At 40.4% G+C, this 15,282-nt stretch overlaps 1 long non-coding RNA gene across 1 annotated transcript in view; it reads left to right on the top strand.

Moving 5' to 3' along the window:
* Positions 1-4,872, top strand: part of LOC148107661 (uncharacterized) — a 350,822-nt gene extending 345,950 nt beyond the window's left edge. The window contains exon 6 of the long non-coding RNA XR_015721951.1: positions 2,788-4,872. This is a non-coding gene — a long non-coding RNA (uncharacterized LOC148107661). The remainder of the gene's footprint in view (positions 1-2,787) is intronic.
* The last annotated feature ends 10,410 nt before the right edge of the window (positions 4,873-15,282 follow it).

The following is a 15,282-nucleotide window of genomic DNA, read 5'->3' as shown; positions in this document are numbered from 1 at the left end:
GAGTGGTGATAGTAGGGGCTAGGGGATGGAGAAACTGGGGATATGTTGTTTAAGGCTACAAACTTGTGGGGCGCCTGGGCGGCTCAGTCAGTTAAGCGTCTGCCTTTGGCTCAGGTCATGATCCCGGGGCCCTGGGATCAAACCCCAGCAGGGAGCCTGCTTCTTCCTCTTCCTCTCCCCCTGCTCTTGTGCTCTTTCCCTCTCTCTCTTGCTGTCAAATAAGTAAATAAATGAAATCTTAAGGGTACAAACTTGCAACTAGTAGATGAATAAGTTCTAGAGATCTAATGCACAGCATAGTGATTACAATCAATACTATATTTTAAACTTCAAAGTTGTTAAGAGACTAGATCTTAATCATTCTCATCAGAAAAAAAGAAATGATGATTATATGATGTGATAGAGATGTTAGCTAACCCTGTGATGGTAATCGTCTTACAATTTATAAATGTATAAAATCAACATGCCATATCTTAAACTTAACAATGTTATATGACAATTTTATCTCAATTTTTTTAAAAAAAGGTGATTGCTATACTCCCCCAATATATTATTGTTATGAAAGAAGTTTATTTTTCTCTTCGTAGAAATAAGAAAGGACAGGAGAGACAAAGACAGACAGCAGATAGAGTGGGAGAAAAGAGAACTTAGATGGTTGGGTGACTGAATTATGTACAATGTGATTCCTTCCATAACCACCAAATATCACTTTTGCTAAAGTACCGTAATTTCACTGAATGTTTGTTGAAATTGATTTTTTTTAATCAGTTAACATAAAAAAAAATGTCTCATTAGGGTTTGGATGGGATGTAACAGGAGCAGCACCAGCGAAGTGGACCGTGAGCACATGAGTCCTTAGTAATTCATGTAAATCATGGCGAGGGCTTTGGATTTACACCGCCTGTAGAGCTGGGCATTTCCGGCTAATTTTACCTCTTCTCCGAAAGTCAGGAACTTAGCAGCTGACTGCTAGATTGCATCCAAACAACTCAGAGGAAAAGCCCCTTGATTGCTTTCTGATCAGATCTCAGACAATGGATTCAGTTAAACAAGAGGCTGTAACTTCAATTTCCTTTTTGAGTTAAATGTATGACTGCTCTCATTAGAAAATGAAATGTTACAAACTTTTAGACCATATAAGATCATCAGTATCTAAGTGATAATAAAGGTGTAGTTTGGAAAACAACTCAACTCGATTCACCTTTGGGAGACCAGATGCGGTGTATAACGTTTATGCTGCTGAAATTTGTGGTTGTCACTGTTACCAAGACAGGTCTCACTCACTGGCTGACACTGAGTTGCAGAGCAATGAGGCTTGCAGAGAAAGGCAAATACAAGTTTTATTGGTACAAAGAGAATAATGCTGCAGACTAATGACTTCTGTCCCTTTAAATTATGGCTGGCAGGGGTTTGACAGGGCACGGCAGCCCGTCAACGTCTTCTCAGCTGCCGTCAGGATCGGTTTGCACCCTGCCCTTCCATAGCTGGACCATCTCTCTGGAGGCCTTTGACTGGGGCCCAGGTTTTAACTTAGAAATATTACAAGCTTTACAATGAATTGGAGACTCCTTATCTTTTTATTGGATTTTTGTTTTTAGGTAAAATTTGTGAGCTTTTCTCAAAGACTAGCAGTGAATATAAATTCCAGACCAACCAGAGACCAAATGTTATAAAGGAAATTTATACTTATTGTAGGTTCTGTACCCATCCTCTGCCCTCCCCCTTCCAGGTATCCCATTTGTCACAAAGACCTTCCGGGGTGACACAGAAGTGCCCGCTGGAGTACCCTGATTTCCATTCTCTTTCATGGTCCTGCTTGGTCCTCTAGCTCCTTAACTTCCAGTGTCATTCGTTACTTATGTCCTTCCTGGGGAGTTCTGTGAGGTGATGGCTCATCTACACTGTGAAACCGCGTCCAACAACAGATGCATGGCGATGTTTGCAGAACGTCATGTTTGAAAATAAACTGCTGAACTCTGGGCCTCACCCTGATGGGATATTCATATTGAAAAGAAACCTTTCAAGTATTTACCCAAATGAACAAGGAAGTGGGAACTCTGCCTTCATCCATGTGGCAAGATAAAGTCACATTCCTATTAATGCCCATATTATGCTCCCTACCAGCAAGCCCCCAGCTGCCCTCACCGGAATTTCTGCCGATCTCCAAATTTGTGTGTCATGTGTTCTGGGCAGAAGTCACCTGTTTCACTCTCCTGCTCTGGCTTTTTCTGTTTGCTTTCCACTTCTCAGGAAGCTGTTCAACAGATGCAGAGGCAGGGCTGTTTCTACCAGGAGTGACCCTGTAAGAACAGCAATGTGGGTGCCAAGGGGACTAACTCCTGTGGCCAGGATGCTGCCCTCCCTGGACCCATGCTTCCTTCCTCAATAGGGCCTGGCCCAGCTCCCCTTATAATTATCTCACTGTCGTCCATGAAAAGAGAGACTTCACCTTCAGGTCCTTGGCTCTAAGTTTCTTATATACAACTGAAAACAAAGAGAAACAGGAGAGCTCTTCAAAGAAACAAAAACAAAAACAAAACAAAGCAAAAAAACACCAAGCAACAGTTTTCAGACCTAGAACAATTTCAGCCCTTACTTAGAAGAAAATAAAAACGCTCTCCAGGGACCAAGATAAAAAGTAGTTCAACATGATACGCAGATACCATTTTCCATTATTAGAGCTATTTCTTCTTGGAACAGAGCATTTCAGAGATGCCCTTCTTGTTGTGGTCTCCACGGTCTGCGGCCGTGCCCCCTTATCCATGATTTCACTGTCCTTGGTTTCAGTTGCCTGCAGTCAGCCAGCAGAACAGCACCTGCTCCTCCTCCTGACACAGCATCATTACGTCAGTAACGGCCTGCGGAACGCTACGTCGCAACCCTGGTGTCATCGTCCTCGCTTCTGGCCACCCGAAGCCTTATTATCTCACAGCATCACAGGAAGAAGGGTGAGTACAGTACAATATAGTACAATATTTTGAGAGACAGAGACCACATTCGTGTAACTTTTATTTCATATATTGTTATAATTGTTCTATTATTATTAGTTACTGCTGTGAATCTCTTACTGTGCCCCATTTACAAATTAAACTTTCTCACAGGTGTGTAGGTATAGGAAAAAACAGTCTATTTAGAGTTCGGTACTATCCGTGGTTTCAGGCACCCCGTGGGGGTCTGGGAATGTATCACCCAGGGATGAGATGGAATAACTGTATTTATATAAGTGAAGATGTGGTCAGAACGATGCTTCCCTGCCTCAAAGGCAATCTTCAAATCTCTATTTAAGCCTTTGCTTCTTGCGAGACAGGGCTCTGCCTTTTGCTCTATCTTCCATATCAATGTTTCAAAAATCTGAAGGCTGTTAAAAGAGAAATTGAGGTGTACCAAACATGTTAAGATCTTATTTAAATCAAGCAATGCCAAACCAGAAATGGTTAGGAACGCTCCAGAAACAGGAGCTAAGGAGAGACTGTTATAGAGAAAAGGCAGAAACAGAGCAAGGAAATCATTGGTTGGCTACAGCTTAAAGCCTGGCGGGCTGTTGGTGATTGGCAGCCCTCGGTGTTTTGATTCAAACCTCGAGGCATTTACAGGCTTAGGTTCTGGTTTGCTTATGCAGACCGTCCCGGCGTTAGAGCCCCATCGGTCTAATGGAACTCCTTGCTTAATCTAAGAGGCCACATTTCAGTCAGAACTCAAGCACGATGAACTGGGAGTGAACTTATTTTGCTTTTGGCGACATCCGTGAGAAGGAAGCAAGTTGCCTAGAAATGGGGACGGAGTGTTGGTGGAACGGGGCAATACATTGCATTATAAGGACTCACTTTATGCTTTTGCGTCTTCCCAACACTATAAAAAGCGAATTCTGGACCACAGTTGTTAGCAGCCTTAGTTCTTGAGTTTGATCAAGAAAGAATTCAGAGCCAAACTCCTTAGCAAGCAAGGGTTTAATGGTTCTCAAAGCGAAGAAACCCTGTCAAGGTGGGAGATGGGCAGGCCAGCGGTGGCAGCTGCCCTGGGGTTAGGGATGTCTTTTTTGTCCTGTTTGGGTAGGTTATGGGTCAGAGCTTGGGCTGTCTCTGACTGAAGCTGCTTCCAATCATCTAAGGGACTCCTCCTGCCCGGCAAGAGGGAAAGTTTTCGGCCCTCTGGTCTTTGTTGGGACTGTCATGGCAGCCTGCCTCCGTGGGGGCGTGATGTCAAAACAATAAATGTATTATAATGAGGCTATAAGTTACTGTGGGTCAGTGGTCATGGGGGAGATCACATGCCTATCCCCCTAGGGTCTTTCCCAGCTGTTTGGAATTCGGTTTCTACCCCCCCTTTTTTTTTAATCAGTCAGAAAGTGTTTGTTCCCCGCCCAAATCTAACTGCCTGCCTGCTCTTATCACAGTTTGCTGACAGAGTGCTGAGGGCAGAGTCAGCTTCAGCAATGGGAAAACGGAGGTATTTAGAGAACATGCAGTCCTTTCCCCTTTTCACATCCAAGAACCAGTTTAACCCCACCCCCACCTTGCTCCCTGGCTTGCTGCCTCTGCCAACGTCTCCCCTGCTATCGCACAGGGTTCCGCGGCTCTGATGCCTCCTTCCTACTCTCTGGGGCCAAGAAAGTAACTGCAGTAATTTGTTCCTGCCTGGCTCCCCAGCTCCCACCACGCTTGGTTCAGTTAACAACTCAGCTCCATGTTCTTGCTTAAGGAGAAATTGATTATCTTTTGTTAAAACGCAGGCTCATCTCGAGTACGAACTTCTGCGCATGTTAAGTCTCAAAGATTCAGCTAAGATATCTAACTAAATAGACTTAACAATAATAACTTTTTTTGCTGCATTCTTTCTCTTTGGCCTTAAAATAGTTATGCTATCAAGCACTTTCAGGTTAATACATTAAAGTATTCTGTTCCGAGAAGAGGTTTTACTTTCTGTATGCTTCTCCTTGTCGGTCCTTTTCGTGCTGCTCAGATGCAGAGGCAGGAGACTGTACGGAGTATTGAGTCAAGGGAGGAGCGGCAGGAACCTAATGCTTTATAGCCTGTGAGGCATTTAGCTGTCAGACGACAGAGCATTCGATAGAATTAAGTAGAACTAGGTGCCCTCTTTTTTATTTTACTTTAATGACTAAAGGAACAGAAAGAACAAGGTAAAAGACAGAAGGGCCAATGTACAGTCATCAACCAAAAGCAGAGGGGTTAGTATATTTCCAAGTGCTTAAAATGCTTCTTTTAAATTAATGTATTTTTTTCCTTTCCTGGAACATATCAAATGTTAAAATCAGTGTTTAAATCAGTTCACATAAACTCAGTGTAAATTAGGTAATAATTAATGAGAAAAGGAATATCGGTTTATGTTTGTTTGTTTTTACAAAATCAAGAGCTGTATTTTTATCTAAATCATCAAAATATTAGTCATGTTATTTGTCTTATGGATGTAGAGCAGACAGAAAAATCCATTTTGTCTTTTTTCTTTAATCCTGGTAACAAGTGAGTTTCAGTTCTAATTTTCTCTATGAACAACTCATAGCTGCCACTAAATGTTTTCCAAATGCATTTTTTTAAAGATTTTATTAATTTATTTGACAGAGAGAGAGACAGCAAGAGAGGGAACACCAGCAGGGGAGTGGGAGAGGGAGAAGCAGGCTTCCTGCTGAGCAGGGAACCTGAAGCTGGGCTTGATCCCAGGACCCTGAGATCATGACTTGAGCTGAAGGCAGATGCTTAACAACTGAGCCACCCAGGTGCCCCAAATGCATTTCTTTAAAAAAATCATAGTTTAAGCATATTAACTTTACTAGAGATTTCAATATTGGATCTTTGAGGAGATTAGGGTTAAACTATTGGGAAAAATATTTTGAGATTTTCAAACCAGCAATATGAGAACAAAAAATGTCTTAGAAAACAATGTATAAAATAAAGGTTTATCATTTATTATAGCTATGTATATGTGTGTGTAAATATATATGTATTTGTGTGTGTGTGTATATGATATAGGCTTCTTATACAGCTCTATGTGCGTATGTGTGTATTTTGAGTATACAAATTCAGGTCCAATAATACAGATTGACTTAAAACCCAGCACTTAGTCTTGTTTACAGTAGAATGTTGAATGCCAACTAGTAAAATGTGGTAGTGGATACTGGAACTGGAAAATCATCACTTTATAGACATCCCAGTAATAATTAGTTCAGGCAAGAATCATCAATGAATATGAAGTTGAGGGTAATATTTTGATGAGAAGTAGGATATTTGCATAGTTGTAAGATGTCTAGACATGAATCACTTAGTAGTTGCTCGAGAAAATATAATAACCATACATTGGAGAAACTGGATAACATCTTGGCAGAGTGCTCAAAATTAATATCACCAATGGAGGACAGATAAATATCATGTGATCCCAGATGCGATATGGCTAGGAATTCATAACCTGAATCTAATTATCAGGAAACACTGGACACATGCAAACGGAATATTCTGTTTTTAAAAGCCAATGTTATAAAAGACAAGGTATCTTGTGGGTGTATTCTAGATTATTCTAGATTAAAGTAGAGTAAAGAGACATGAAAACTAAATATAAATATAAAATAAATACATATAAATATATATAAATATAAATAAATATATAATAAATATAATATCTGATCTTAGACTAGATTCCGTGTTAAAGGGGGGAAAACATTATAAAGAACGTTAGCTGGTCATTTGAAAAAATTAGAATACAGATGATAGGTTAGACTAAAAGATTATATCAATGCTTAATTTCTCAAAACTGTGATAACTGTCCTGTGGTTCCGTAAGGAAATATCCTGTTTCTTATGAAATACACATGGATGGATATAGAGAGAAAGAAAAACCAAATGGAAAACACAAATGGATACAAAGATTAAAAATAGGCGAATGTGGGCAAAGGATATAGGTGTATTCTTATTTTTTAAGTTTTCAGTAAATCTGAGATCATTTTCGAATAAAATGTTACCTCTGTCTAAAAAGCAACATGTATTGGGGCATACCCCCCCACACACACATTTCGGTCTATATTTATTTTGCTATTTTCCCTCAATACAGAATCAGCATTGTACAGATCGTAGTTCCCGCAGAGATGCCTCTTTCAACTTAGGTTAGACGGATCTCACCAGGAGATAACACATCCTGAGGGCATGAAAACCTTGAAGGAATACAAACTCTTGGAAAGTAAAAATGAGTAGGAATTCTGAGACTATCATAGTGTCTGAGACTAAAGTCTAATGGGTGGGGAAGTACTATTAATAAAAACCGAAAGCAGCTGTTCCCTGAAAACTCTCTGGAACACTGGCCGTCTGGCCATCCTTCTTTGGGACCACTCTAACAGGGCAGCGCAGGGAAGAACTGTTATGCTCTTCCCCACCACCCCAAACACAAGGAACACTTCAGTGCTTAAGCAGCTACGGTCAAGGATGAGTCAGGCAATAGTAGTGCTATAGGAGAAAATGGTGGTGTCTGGAGTCCAATGGAGGGTTGGAAGGCGAGAAAAAAAATATTAGGCATCATGTGATCACTCACATGACAGCTGACGATGCTTAATTGAAATAATCACCAAGACTCCTATATTATGATTTCAGGGGAATAAAATCCAGTAGTTGCCATGATTGCAGCCCCATTTAATACCCACAAGCTGATGACTTCTTGGGAAACTTACTATATACAATTATATGTGAAGCCTACATGCATACACCTTTCTATAAAAAGGCAAATGGTCACTCCAATGACCACAATCAAGAAGCATATCCAAAATCCTTGTATAAAATAAAATCAGATTCTTTAAGATGTTTTCTACATTCATAACTACAAAGGCCTCAAGCAGCACAGAAAATCAATGTAAAACTGAGAGAAGAATGCAAGTCTCCTGTTTTTGCAATCAAATATTCTGCCTGGAGAAGACTGCTTTATGGAACATAAATTAAAAAACAATGAAAACTATTCATCACACAGACACTGTTCCACTACCCCTCCTTTATCAACAAAACCACGTTGAACATTGAACGGGGCACTGTTTTCTCTGTGAGCACGCTAATACCCACTGAGAGGAAAGAAGAAAAACTTGGTAGATTTTAATTGCATCCCTGTAGCAGAGCTGTTAGAAAGATCTTTCCTAGACTAGGACTGTTTGGGGAATGAAAAAAAGGAAGATTGGAGAAAGGAAGATGGTATCAGGATAGCGGGTTAAAAAAATATCGAGAGGAGACTTCATCTAAGGGGAAGATAGAAAAGATAAGAAAAAAAGAGAAGTAGAAGACAAGGTCATAAGGAAAGGAGTTTACCATGCTTCAACTTCCTTTGAATTGATGTTTAAGTGATGTTCTATCTGGTCTGTCCATTGCAAACAAACAAACAAAGGACAGAGAAAAAAACCTGAAGTTTTGGCAAGAAAGTGCTTCTCAGCACTTTTTTTCCAGATAATTTTTAATTATCTCACTAGAAAATAACGAATTGGTTTGGCAAGAGGTTGGGCCGCCTCCCACTGCCTCTGAAGAGTCACTGGATTTACAATAGAGCAAAAGGTCTCATCTAAGTTTGTCCGGTGATGAAATAAGTACACATAATATATATCTAGGAATTAAAATTGTATTTTTTGTGTGTGAGTTCTGTTATAAAAACAGTAACCCAAACCCACTTACTCAGAAGCTCTGACTTATGAAAAAATAATGTTGTTTTTCCTTAGAAGCTAAGGATTAAAGATATATATAAAGAAATGAGGAAAAAATGTTTTGATTAAGATTTTATATGGTATCACTTTTGTGATGAGCCATCTTACCATGAAGATACTCTAAAACAGTCAAGTTTAAATGAACCTGAAATGTCCCCTTGTGTTGTTTATGCAAGAATGCAGAGCTTATGGGGCTTATGGGTAATTGTCTGATACACTCACCTAGTGATCATCCGATACCCTGGAGGTCCTCACTGCCACCGAGGACAACCACCTGAGGACATCAGTCTGTTAAACCCACATGGTGTCCAGCCTCAGTCTGGGTATTAAAACACCCTCAATCCCATGGCTCTTCCTCACTGACTCTCATTCCTCTCAACAGCTTTCATAAAACTTTAATATTGACTTTTTTGATACCATCAAAATCTCTTTTCTCTCAGAAAATGAGTCCATCTCCTTCTTCACTGAAAAAAATAATGTTAGTAGATAAGACGTGAGCTTCCAGGACCTTCCCTACTTCCCCTTGCCCATCCTATCTACTGAGGGATCCATGGTACCTTTCTGCCTGACATTTCTCTTCAAACCTGGGAAGCTATTGGTAGCCCTTTTCTGTTACACAACATGGATAACAGAGAAAATTTATTTACCACTAGAGACAGTGATGGAGCAGAGGTATGTAGTTGGGCAAAGATGAGAGAAAGAATTCCCAAATTTTCAGTAACATTGCTACTTTAGCTTCCTTTCGTTCATAGTGTCCAGCTCAATTGAAGGATGTTCTGCAATCGTTTCCAAAGTATTACATCTTTACTTGCTTGGGTTTCTGGTTTGTGATACAAAGCATCTTAAATAACATAGCCACTATATATATATATATATATATATATATATATATATATATATATATATATATATATATATATATATATTTCTTTTTTTTTTAATGTTTAGGACTGGTATGTATTGAAACTTGCTTCCCCAAAAGATATGTTCAAGTCCTAACCCTGGTACTTGTGAATGTGACCTTATGTGGAAATAGGGTCTTGACAGATGTAATCAAGTGCTGATGAGGTCATACTGAATTGGAACAGGCCCTAATCCAATGTCTGGTGTCAGTCTAAGATGAGGGAAATTAGGACAGAGGTAGAGGTTGGAGTGATGTCTCTACAAGCCAAGGAATGTCAAGTGTTGCTGGCCATCACCAAAGTGAGAAGAGAAGCACAGACTGATTCTCCCTCAGAACCTCCAGAAGGAACCAACCTCACCAACACCTTGATTTTGGACATGTAGCTTCAGAGCTGTGAGAGAATAAATTTCTGCTATTTAAGACACCCTACTTGTGGAACTTTGTTACAGTAGCCCAAGGAAGCTAATGCAGGAGACCATATTATTCTGGTTTTAGAGCTGAGGACATGGAGGATAAAAGTTAAAGTGATGGGCTTAAAGCAAAGTCAAATATCTGGCAAGTAGAAGGCCATGTCCTCTGATATTTCTTTCATGCCATGTAACTATCACAACTGAGAAACTCTAATTGAATTTAATATATCTTATAGTACTCTGTGATTGACCTCCTGCTTCTAGGTAATAACTAGTTTATCTTTATTTTAATCAATTTTATAAAGAATAAGAGATAAAACATTATTAAAAGGAAAGGTGTTAAGCAAGAAAGCTGTAATGTAAAATGCTGTCACCATTACACATGACATTTCATGAAATCTCAAGGTAGTAGTCAGCAGTGATACTAGTGTATGCACCACTGCCGAAGCTGTCACATTGTTCAGTCACTTCAAAATATACCAGGCCTCGCTAAATCCTTAAAGCTTTTTGCACTCTGGTCTTCTGATAGCTTTTAGATTTTATTAAAGTATTGAAGTTTTACTTTTTCATGAGGATACTAGGCACAGTGATAGTCACTATGAGGGACATAAAGGCTGTGGGAGAACAGTCATTTCTTGCATGCAGATTATGTTCCAGGGATTGTGCTAACCATCTTTATATCCTTATATTAACTTGATTTAGTACATAGTATTATTCCCACTTTAAAAAGAAACTGAGTATCAGGGAGTGTATATAATTGGCCTTAAGTCACATTGGTCATAGGTGGTAGAACTGGGTAGATGTCTGCCTGAAACCTTCACCAATATCCGCTCCATTCTCCTGAGCTGGCTTGGCATTTGTGATCACAATGAGAACTTGATCCATAGGTTTCCTGCTCTCGAATGAAATGGAAGAAAATGTAAGTTTAAGAAGAAAGAAGTCATACTAGTGCAGAAGCACAGAGAGTGTGCTAGGAATAGACTCGATTTTGAAAAGTTCCAGGAAAACAGCAGCTGAGATGGGATTGATGTTTGAAGAAAGATGAAGGCATAACCCAAGACATCAGAGGAAAATATGGGTCTTCCCCCACTCTGGACTAACTCAATGAAAGGAACAATATAGGCACTCCAGGGTGACCACTGGATGATCTAATAAAGTGTTTTTTGAGACAGTTGCCTCCCTTTCTAGAATGGCTGATAGCTATTACTGTTGACCTCAAAAGGAAGACTGTGACCTTCTTTCTAAAGGAAGTAGACTACCTATCCAAGGAGGCTCCTAGTGAAGATACTGGGACCCAAGAAAGAAGCAGACCCAGATTGAACACTGGTTTTCCCCAGTGGAAAGAAACAGAAAAGTAAAAGTTCTACCACACACCGAAGCCCTCCTTACTTTACAATATGGAAGTTCCTAGATTTTCTGCATGTTCCTGTGATGGATACCATATTGTGGCACAGTCCCTTTTCGATTGAAGACTCATTCCCCTAATGTTGGGACCATAACCCAAGAATTAGCTTCAGTTGCCTACATTTGGGGGAAGCATCTTAGGCCAGACAAAGCTACTGACCAAAGTCATGTTGCCCTTCCTCCAGCAGTGACTGGTACATGCAAGGGTACAAAGACTCCACTTGTTTGACCAGATCGGGGCAACCATGGAGGGCTTGTCTAGTGTTAGAACTCTTTGTGGGGGTGGCTAAGGTTGTGTGTTGACTGCTTCATGGCCCAATTTCTTCCTTTACCTCCTTTCTGTTTTCTTCTCCAATAAGAGTTGATTTTGAGAGCAATCCCCAATAAACTTTCTCATGCTTATCTATGTCTCAGAGCCTGCTTTCTGAGAACCCTACTTATACCACTTTCTACCACACCTTACAGGAAATCTTCCTGTCACCATGCTCAGTTTATCCGGGTTCCTGGTCATTCTCCCATTCGAGAAAGAGGCCTCCTGGAGAACTAAGAGTTCTCAACAGTAGAGGAAGCAACATTAGCCGTATCACCGTAATCAACCATTTTCATTTACAGTGTGCATGGACAACTATGAAAATCAACAGATATTTGAGAAAAATCAACTCTAGGAAAGATAGCCACAAGAAACCACTGGAACAATTGAGTACAGAAGAAATAGGCCAATTAGAGATTGAGAAGCAATTTTTCTAAGTATATATTCTAGAGACTGAAAAAGCATTTCATACAACAATGGAAATACAAACCAAGATCAGAGAAAAATGATTTCTTAAAAATTTGAAATATGATTCTGAAATTATAAAAGAAATTCTGAATGTAAATCATGTAAATCCTGAATTCTAAAAAGGAAATGTGACAAGATCAACCCTAGAAAAAATAAGACCACCCAAAACTGGAAAATGTAAAAATATTAAGAGTTGTAGAAATACAACAAGTTGCCAAAGAGAAAATAGCAACTATGGGAGAAACAAATAATTAAAAATTATATCCCCAGTTTTCTGAAGCTGAAGACATATGTGTTCACTGAAAAATCCTCTCAAGAGACAAAAAATGACTCCTGAAGAAATTATCATAAACTTCTAATACTTTGATATGAAAGAAAATGACATAAACACTTCAAGGAGAAAAAAGTTCTCCCGGAGAGCTGACCAGTACAAGGACTGAACAGTGATGGGATTAAGGAATGAATTTTTATTGTATTAATCCTCTGAGACTTGGGGTTTGTCTCTAATGACAGCTAGTATCATCTTCACATAAAATAAAGTGCATGGGTTTGATAAATCAAGCAGTAGTGACTTAAGTGAGTTATTTAAAAATATCAAAACAAGCACCAGGTTTACAAGTAATACCACTAATAATAACAGTGATGATGATGATGATGTTGATGATGAAGAAGAAAATAAGAAGAAAATAAGAAGGAGAAGAAATATGGCATCCAAGTCCACAGGCAGAGAAGAAGGAGTGGGAAGTACTGTACATTTTGTTTAATTCCTCCTCATCACAGTGACGCGGAGGGGGGAGGGCGTTACGCAGAGATAAAATATAAATTCGACAAATTAGGGCTCAGATGACAAGATACGATTGTTTTTCTTATAGCTGAAACAACCATAAAATCTAGGAACCATTAACACCGTGGTCTCTGAAGAGTACAGCTGGCAGTGAAAGCAGATTATTGCTTTCCATTTTGCTCTCTTTTGTACAGCCTGATATCCTTTCGCCATGTGCATGCATTATTTTTAAAAATGTAAAGATGCTTATTCTATCTCTCTTAAAAAATATAAATTAGATATATCCACTCAGTGGAGCTCTATCCTGCGTCCTGCAGATAAACTGAATGAAATAACACAGTGTTTACAGAAGTAGAAAGATAACCTTCCTCCATTGTTAGGAGTCAATGAAATAGCTGCCCATTGTTGTATGTAAAATGAACCCACCTGTGCAAACAAATGTATGCAAATAAACATATATATAAAAGAAGGCATAGAAAGGGAGAGAGGAAAGAAAGAGAAAGAGTGACAGAGAGGGAGAGAGAATTCTTCACGAGGAGGTAACCACAGAGGTATAAGCCTCCCCGGGAGTGGATGTGCCCGGGAGAAAGGGCAGGCTCTGCGGGCAGCCCTGACATCCACTCAGGATGGAAACAACAGGAATGACGGGAGTGGGGCAGGTTGTCAATAGCTCAGGCTTTGTGAAAAAACGATCATTTATTCCCTGGGTTTGAAATTTCCTGAATGTGGGTATTAGTGTCAAATAAGTAAATTTCGTGTTTCTTTAATGAAAATCATAAATTACTTTTACACGCTGACTAATACGGCCACTCAAAAACACCATATGCTATGGATTTCAAGGAATTGGCTTGCTAACACTTTCTTCGGGGAAACCTATTTTAAATGTATCCCTTATTTTTAAAGGTGCTGGTTTGCTTAGAGTTTTATTTAAAACAGCGTAACAAAAGACTGTTTTGGAAATTCATTTTAAGTGGCCATGTTGTCATTGTGATTCAATTTAAAATTAATCATATCCAAATTCCTGGCCAGAAATATTCATTTTACTCTTTTTAATGAACATGAATGTAATCTAGTTCCAAGTAGCCAAAGTTCTCATCTTTCTGGTAACAAGCAGCAGACCTAGAATGTGGCAGCCTCCAGTCGATTGATCCGTGGCTGTTGTTGTGTTGTGTGTTGTTTATTCTCCTGTGAAGTTGTGAAAAGACTCGAGGGTATTACGAGTCCAGACATAACCGCTAATGTTCCGGCCGGGAGCTTGAAGCCAGGCACACGATAGATGTGCTTACCAGCAGGCAAGGTCGCTGACGAGCAGTGAGTGTTGATGCGGGTTTGACTCACGTGAGGCCGCGTGTGGGGCCGTGCAACAGGCCGGTGGCTCAGCAGCGGGGCGGGACGGCGTGCTGGACACGTGCTGTGTGCTCGGAACCCGCAGCGAGCGGTGTGGAGGACGCACGAAGCACAGCCTCGGACACGTGCCTGGGCTTCTGGGGGACACAGGGGCACACAGATCCCCTGCAGGGCAGAAGTCCCAGGGGAGATGTTACAGGCATTTCAGCCTGTTTGCTCTGTTCCGGTGTGATGGTCAGCAGGCTGTTCCCCCGTTAGACCTAATGTCATTCACACCTGTCACCACAGTCTCTCCCCCACCCTTTCTCTTTCTCTCTCTTCCGTGAAAAATTGATACTTATTTCAACTCCGGGTTTGTCACATGCTTGCTCTCTGCCTGACAACGTGCCAGGGAGCAGGAGAACGCACAGTAAGAGCGACACGCTTCCTCCCTTAGGGACCTCAGTAATTTTCAATGACATGATCCGTGAAACGTTTGGACAAAGATAGCACACAGGACATAATCAAGTGTCACAGAATGTATTAGAAGAAACGCGTGTCACTGGCAGGCCAGGAAAGGTGAAGATCAAATCTTGGACCAGGTACTAGAGAGACGGTGGGACAGGGAATGCACCATGAAGGAGACCGGATGCAGGAATGCCCTGCATGTCCTGTGGGCCAGAAAAGCAGATCCTGCCCCTGACATTGTGGTCGCTGTGAATGGGAGATGCAGTGCTCGAGGCTTGATGTTGAGGGACCCGCCCCCTGAGGAGTCCACTGATCACCGAGAATATCACTAATGCGTGTATGGAATGGTCCGTCTCATACACCTGTGAGATGCAGATTTTGTAAATAAGTGGATGGTGCTTATTTTCTTCCCGGTTTTAGGTACCAGTATCGTGAGTGAGGAGTCAGGTGTCTTCCCTTAAATCCTGAATGAAATGTTTTTTGGAACATCGGAAACCCAAGGAAAAGATGGGTCACAGCGAACTTAACCCAAATC

This window comes from Ursus americanus, chromosome 27 (assembly GCF_024610735.1).
Source record: "Ursus americanus isolate L20-20 chromosome 27, mUrsAme1.1.p, whole genome shotgun sequence".
NCBI lineage: Eukaryota > Metazoa > Chordata > Mammalia > Carnivora > Ursidae > Ursus > Ursus americanus.
The sequence above is the reverse complement of the archived record's forward strand: the minus strand, read 5'-3'. Positions and strand labels throughout refer to the sequence as shown.